Source organism: Strix uralensis, chromosome 3, assembly GCF_047716275.1.
Source record: "Strix uralensis isolate ZFMK-TIS-50842 chromosome 3, bStrUra1, whole genome shotgun sequence".
In the NCBI taxonomy this organism is placed as follows: Eukaryota; Metazoa; Chordata; class Aves; order Strigiformes; family Strigidae; genus Strix; species Strix uralensis.
This window is the reverse complement of record NC_133974.1, coordinates 55,734,469-55,742,222: the sequence shown is the minus strand read 5'-3', so window position 1 is coordinate 55,742,222 and position 7,754 is coordinate 55,734,469.

Here is a 7,754-nt window from a genome sequence, read left to right as displayed (position 1 = left end):
TTTATTTCATCTTTATTTCACCCTTAATTTCTCTTTTTGTGTATGTTTTATATCCCTATATTACCTATATCCCCTAGGTCTTGGAGGCATCTTAAAAGGACGTTTGAACTGACTGTTGTCTAGGGCCTCTATTGAGCAGGGTTAATGCCATATAAGAGACTGGAGCTGTCTGCTGAAACAAGTATCTTTGGGTGTTTGAGGCACTCTAAGACACACTGCTCTGGCTGAGTGCAAGAGTCATGCCTCTCCAGCAGGGCAGGTAGAGGCTGGGAGAGGTCGTTGAGTGTGTTGCAGATAGCACTAGATGCCCTTGCTTGAGCAACTGAATAATGCCATAGCATCCATTTACTGTAACTAGAGCTTAGATACTTCCCTTTCATTTAGACTCTTACATGTTTACATTTAGATGTAGGTGTAGGAGTCTTACCATTAACCTATTTCCCTCATGTTTGATATGCTCTGGCAATAAGAACTAGTTATTTTTGGGAGTAGTGAAACGTGACCATGTTTCAACATATTACAACCCATAAATCAATTATTTTTTCTGAAACGGGCATGAAAGTAAATTTTAATTATGAAAATTCTTTCAGTAGGAATGTAGAAGTGGCCTATAACCTATGAAAGATTATATATATTTAGGACACTGGAGGGTCTGAGACTAGGGACAGAGTTCCTGGGAACTGGGGGACCATCAGCTCCCAGTTAGCCCTGGTCTTTGTGACACATGTTCTTATGCCATGTGAGGTTTTGCAGCCATGTGACCATTAAACTCTCAAAGATACAGTTCAACCTCTTCTGCATGTCTCCTCACCTCTGCTGTGATTAACTGCGTCTGTTCCTGGCTAAGGCTCTGCTAATTCCAGACTGAGCATGTTCACCCGTGTGACACCATGCCTGGATGCGTAAGCCCAAGAAGGAGGAATTGCAGCTCAGCCCCAGCTCTTTGCTTACGTGTTCAAACTGCCATTGGGACTAAGCCCATGTTTCAGTGAAATGCTGTAATGTGCCAAATTTAAAATATCTTTTTGTACTGGCTTGTATGTGCTGTTTGATTCTTATGTAATCACCATAGAGCAGCTAGATTATAAGAGCAGAAGAGTGGGAATCTTACTTGATCCAGCTGAAGATGCCTCTGCAAGGACCCTTGCAATGATGATTCCTGGCACCACCCAAACAGCAACCAACCATTTGAAATACTTGACTCCTTGTGTAAGCATGACCTTATGCCAAGATCCCGATAAACTTTGTTGTGTTTGGTTTTGTTTTGATTTGTTGGGCGTGTTTGTTTTTTGGGTTGTTTTTTTTGGTGTTTTTTTTTTTTTTAACAAGCACTCTGGGAGTGTCAGAGCAACACAAGCCTAATGACAGATTTATTAAGGTCAAGTTCCTGGTGTCTCACTTGTTTCAGCTTGACCCCAGGAATGCCATGTAAAGGTCTGACCAACCAAGGTAATCATGGTATGACAAACAACAGCCTTTTCAGGGAATTGCAGCTGGGGCAGGGTAATGGGATAACTTTCAAACATTGGCTGCGCATCACTGGAAAGAAAGCAGTGGGGTAACAAAACATGAAAATAACCCTAATGAGACCCAGGACTGACTTAGACTGAATAACTAGCAAAAGTTTGCCCTGAGAGAGAATGAGTGCATTTGGACTTAATGCTAACTAAAATAACGGCTTAAGGGCTGTTGCCTCTTATTGTCAGACTCTCCTGGGTTCACAGAAGCGGAACTTTTAATCTTTGCAAGTAATTGCCTCAGAGAAACAACAGGATCCTGACTGTATCTATTCGCAAGACACTGAATGTTTGGTTAACTGCTTGGGTGAAGAAACTGATGGTGTGTTCCCAAAATTCCAAGGTCTTTGATCTGCTTTTCCCAGGCAGCAGGGCAACAGGAGTAGTAGTGCACTTTTGTAATCAGAAGTAAATCACAGAGACTTGTCATTGCTGGGGGTCCTAACTGCTGGTGTTAAGCTATTTTCCAAAAAAACCAGTGAAGGAGTGTCTGCAAACCTGTGCAAGACAACACAAACATTGCTGAAAGGCCTCCTGAATCTACTATAGAGTACTGAAGCGGTTTATTTTTTACATGGAGTAAACTAACTCTCAAGAAAAGCTTCAGGTGATTATTGTGATAATTGCCACTTGGGTTTTTCAGAAGCTGTAACTGTTTTACCATGATTTTGAAAACATGTTAATTTCTCCTTGAGAACAATGTCAAACTTTCTGTAAATTAAACATGTTGGGGGCAAAACGTTTCATTTTTGTCTATTTATATTCAATTTATCTTATATATGACTTGTCCAAATACTATTTATATACTATAATATTAAGAACTTACAGAGACTTTAATGTGAACATTATTTTGAAAATCAGGTCATCTAATTCTAGTATGTTAGTAATATTCTAGTAATTCTAGTATGTAATTCTAATTCACACTGCTTTATAGATAGGCATTTTCAGATTAAGTGTTCCTAATTGAAGGTTCCAGTGAAAAATGTGGATTTTGGTGGCCCCTAGGTTTTTCTCACAGAAACAATTCTAACACATCGTAGTTATTCTTTTGGACTATGTAGCAGTGAATTTCATTGCACCCTCCAGCCCTGAAGGCGGTGATTTCCTCTGCGCAGACAAGACCTCACCTGAACAGGATGTCTTCTATGATTTTACTTCAGTACTCTTCCTCTCCTTTCTACAGGTGACATGGCGACATCCCAAGGAGTCATGCAGGAAGCATCTGTAGACTGGATAGAAGTGATAAGTTCTAATTCTATCTCATGGTTATTTCATAACAGTTTTCATATGCAGAGAATGTTCGGACAACACTGCATGGATTACACTGTGTTTTCCATGCAAGCACAGCAAATAAAGGGCTTTTTTTTTAATGTCAGTCACATTCTAGAGATGAAGACTTTAGACAAGGGTGTTACTATGAGGAACCACTGCCATTTGAGCCCTAATTATAAAACCAGGATTCTTCTTGCCATATGTATTGCTAAGCAGCAAGCGCTGAGAGGGCTTATGTTCCAGTTGGGAAGCATTTATTTCCTAAAAGCTGTCAGGTGTTGTACATCAGTGTTTCATTATTCTGTAGTGTCAGCACAAAGTCAGCATTCATCTCTGCCTATTCTAGCATCTTGGATGATAAATTCATCCTCATGGAGAATTTGTGTCTGTTTCTAAATTACATCTAATTAATGTTTTGGGGTAATATATCTTCCCTGAGTTTAAAAACCAAAACAGTTTTCTTGCAGACTATCTGTGTCTATACAAAATTTAAGCATCAGTTAGTCTTCTTTATTCATTCCTTCAAAAGCATAATCAGGTTAGAGAAATCAAATCCAGAGGATTTACTGAAGAGAGAAAAGAGAAGGGTTTATCCACTGTCACTTAAGCAAAGCAGTTATTGTTGTGTAAAACAGTAAGTTTCTCCTAAATAAAAAGGAGAGGAAATACCATAAAGCGCTTGCTTGAGGAAGGACAAAAATATTGGTATGCAACTGCTGCCTTAAGTTTCCTGCTTCTCATGCAGCACATCCATTACTGACAATGAATCCCAGAAATGGGATCTTATGAAAATATATATTTTTTTAAATTGAATAAATAACCTCTCTATATACCTCAGTAAAAAACCCAAAAGTAAAAAAATAAATTAAAACCTCCTCTAACATTAACCATTTTGCAATTCCTTCTCTCTAATCTTTATCTCCAGAACTCTTCTTTTCCCTCTGACTTTTTCTTTCCCTCTCCCTATCATCTTAAAAAAAACCCAATGCTACATGGCTGTGGTTTATGGCAGCAGTTCCCTGTTACTGATCTACCTGGTTTATGAAACTCACATAGCACAAGTTCACATTAGTTCATACATTAGATTATTTCCTTTTCCTCCTCTCCTTGTTATGGCAATCTCGTTGTTAGATCAGCGTAAAGGTTAGTGTATGCACGGGGATTACTCTTTTTTTTTTTTTTTTTTAATGAAGAAAGTATTGAGCAATAAGTAGCATTAAGCTACTTTTACAACCGGATGTGCCAAAAGCACATAAGCAGCTGAGATAATACTTAATAAAGTGTTGATAGTGGTACAATGAAAGCTATTGCCAGAACAACAGAAGTTGTAATCTACACATAGGTTTCAGTAAAACCTAGGAATACTGATCCTGCTTGTTTTGACTCTGGTCCCTTTTTTTCTTTATGCAAATTTCAGATACTGCCTGGAAATTACAAGAAAAAAAAAATAAAGACTGGTCATTTTGACAACTTGCTGTCGGTTCTGTTAAAAAAACTCTCTCTGTATGTTTATGCATCAGCATTCTTTTGATTTATTTCTTTGCCTGCTTTTCTTCTGATCACAGTAGTAGGGTGACTGACTCCATGGCATTTTCTCCATTTTACATCTCCATCTGAATGCTCATTCCTCTCTCTTGAGATCACAACAGTGTCTTGTATGTTGTTGCTTTCAACTGTGGCCAGTGTAGTTGGGTGTATGCATTTGTTTTGCCAGTGGTATGATAGGAGGAAGAATGTCCAAAGTTTGCATTTTATTAACATTTACTACTGACATTTCATTTATCAAGTCATTATAAAAAACATTATGAATTTATACTGAAGGAATGCCTAAAAGCCTAGGCAAAGTCCAGAATGCTAACAAGTGCACACACAGAAGATTAATGCATTTACAATCTAAAAACAAGCCAATGAACAATAGATGGACATAACCATGTCCCAGAGAAGAAGGAAATAAGGACACAAAATTAGTCAGTGTGATATACAATGATCACAGCAATGACTGTCCATCTGCTGGCAAGTGGTTTACAGGTATCATAGCATAGGATCATCTGAAGAAGGAATTTAAAGAAGAAAAATGATCTTGTTTTGTAGGTATTTAGAAGGAACTTGTCTTAGGCATGATGAAGAATATGATAAGAGGGTGACAGAAGATGACACAAAGGTCACCTGAGCATTAAAGGTCCTTAATGCTGAATGAGAGAAAAGTGGTAGGAGGAAATAAAGTGCCTAATTCTTGAAAGTGCAGGCAAACTTACTTCTTCCTTCTGCTGAAAAAGTGGGACTTGAACAGGCAAAGGATATTTGCTTCACCAGTTTAAGGGAGAAGAAGTTGATCATGTTGATCATGTTCTTTTAGACCCATAGAAGACATTTATATCAACTGATACATACATTAATTGATGGCCTCTACATTGATGGACTCTGGAATTTGTTCCTCCCTGGTCTTTTTTAGTGGTGACTGTTACTTATAAGAACAAAAATTGGAATGTCACAGTTTCAGATGACTAGCAAACAGTTTTGGAGTTTCTTTTACAAGAAGTAACCAGAAAACAGAGCATCTATTTGTTGTGCCTTACTCCCAGTGTCTGTCTTGCTAGCAAAGGCTCCTAGTGCCCGTGCCTTTGCCCTCCAGCCATCTTGGTGCTATAAAGTGACTCATGTTGCAAGAGCCTGGCCTCTGACATGTGATGGCATCTTCCCAGGAGATGGAAGAGAGGTGGGCAGGGACATTCACAGCAGCTGCCACCCCAAAGCACACAGACTCCTCTCACAAGGCCACAACAAGGGGGACCAGAGCTTTCCATGAAAAGCAAAGATTGTTTTATTTTCCCTCTTCTTCCATGAGGATTTATAAACAATGTTGTTCCATTTTCACATGTTCTCTTACCAGGACATCAGTTTCTGCTAGGAAGAAGTCAGAGGAGTTATAGAAAAATAAATTATGTCCTCTATTGAGTTTTGAATTCAACTTATTCCTAGTATGTTTTTCAATCTTTTACAAGTGCTCAACCTTTGGGTCAGCACTGGGAGGAATATAGTGTAATAGTAGTATCCTCTAGATACAATCCTTCATCTGCCTTGGCTGTCTCAAGGTCTATGCTGAGCTCTGACTGTATAATCACACCAGCTGGTCCATGGCAGTCCACAATATTTTTCAAGCTCCTTTAAATCAAACATGATTTTCAAATGTTTTAAAACAGAAGATATCGTATGTATCGGTGACCCATTCCATGCACTATGTACAGAGATACTTCTGCATACAGAGAAATCAGGGAGAAAACTGTTCTTTGTCACTCACTCTTGCCCTGTTGTGGAGGCTGGCAATATAATGCTTGTCAGATGATAGGTGAGGCCATGACTGACCTGCAGTACTGTCATAGTTTACCAAAAGACAATGCTTTCCAGCGGCACAAATTAATTTCAAGTGTTTATCACTTCTTTACCTTTAAACGTGTACTTTGACTTACATAATCTGAAACCAAAGGTAGCTGTTAAAAGATGTGCTTACGAAGTATTATTGCACTTAAATAAATAATATGATTGTAAAATAGCCTTCAGAGGCCTTTATTTTCTTTCAAGAGACTATGTGGGCTCAGAATATTTTGAGTTTAATATTTTCCAAAGAAGAGAAGGCATAGAAAGGCTAAGGGTAAGAAGGCTAAGAATCTATGGTAGGGATTTATTTTAAATAACGTGGACCATCACCTCATTTATTAGCTATGCACTTGCTTTACCATTTAGCTTCAGGAAAGGAAAGAGCGGAGAGGTAGGAGAGAATGTTATTTCTGCAACTTGTTTAGAGATAATGCATTATCAGCCCTCGTCCTTAACACATGTTCCCAGCATAAACTCCTCCTCCATGTGAATGGTGGATTTAGGAGCTTTTGAAGCCTTGCCTTCTCCACCTCCAGAGCCTGACAACAGAAAAAAGAAAACAAAAAACAAAACAAAATGGACAAAAAAAAGTTTCAGCTCAAGGCACTGTTCTTTTGGCTGTCATCTGATAAAGAAACTGTTTTTGCCAGGGGGTTTACTTGTGTATCTATATACTATAAATCCCAGGGGGTTCACATTTGCAGCTCATATAGCTATGTAAACGTACAAAGCCACCTACATCTTGGGTGCATCATGCCTACAGTTTTGCACCGACAAGCAAGGAAGATTGTGGGGTGACAGACGTGGTGAGGAATGATCTCACATCCTCCTTCTTCTTGTGGAAGTGTTAGAGTGCAAGGAGGAGTCCATGTCTAAACCCCAAATAAAATTTTTCTGTAAATGTCACTACCTGGTTCTTAATTTGATACTGTTACTTACCATTCTTTTTTCCCAAAAACTTTATGTAATTCAGATCAATAGCTCTTACTTACTTGAGCATTTAATATATTTCAGTCTCTTGTACATTATGTTTTGTGAGCAAATTAAAACTAGATAAAATATGTTAAGTAAAGTGATATTCATTGTCTTCCCCTTCTTAATTCCCTTGAGGGTAAGGAAGAGGATACTTGAAGTCATATCTATGGCTGTATCAGTCTCAGATCCATGATATGATCCATCCATGAACTAGGCAGTGGTGACAAAAGAATATATTTGTTAAAAGATGTGAATCATCTGTAACAGAAGAATAATTAAATAAGCTATAATTGATAAAAATAATTGCATGATAGTGACATAATAAACAAATAAGGATTTTTGTCACCTTTCCAGTCTCTTCCCTTGCTATCCTCAGAAGCAGGGCTATGGAGTGAATTCTGTTATCTGCAGTTTGAAATTTTCTTTTGTGTGCACTTTTCAGGCAGTATGTTTCCTCACAGGGATAAATTTCGTATCATGTTTTCACTACAGTTTTTTCTCATTTACCTTTCACCTCAAACTTACAGTGCAATGTAGGCAATGAGCTGCAACTTTTACTGGACTGTTGGCTACATGATAACATAGGACAAATCATATTCTAAGTGGGATCACAGT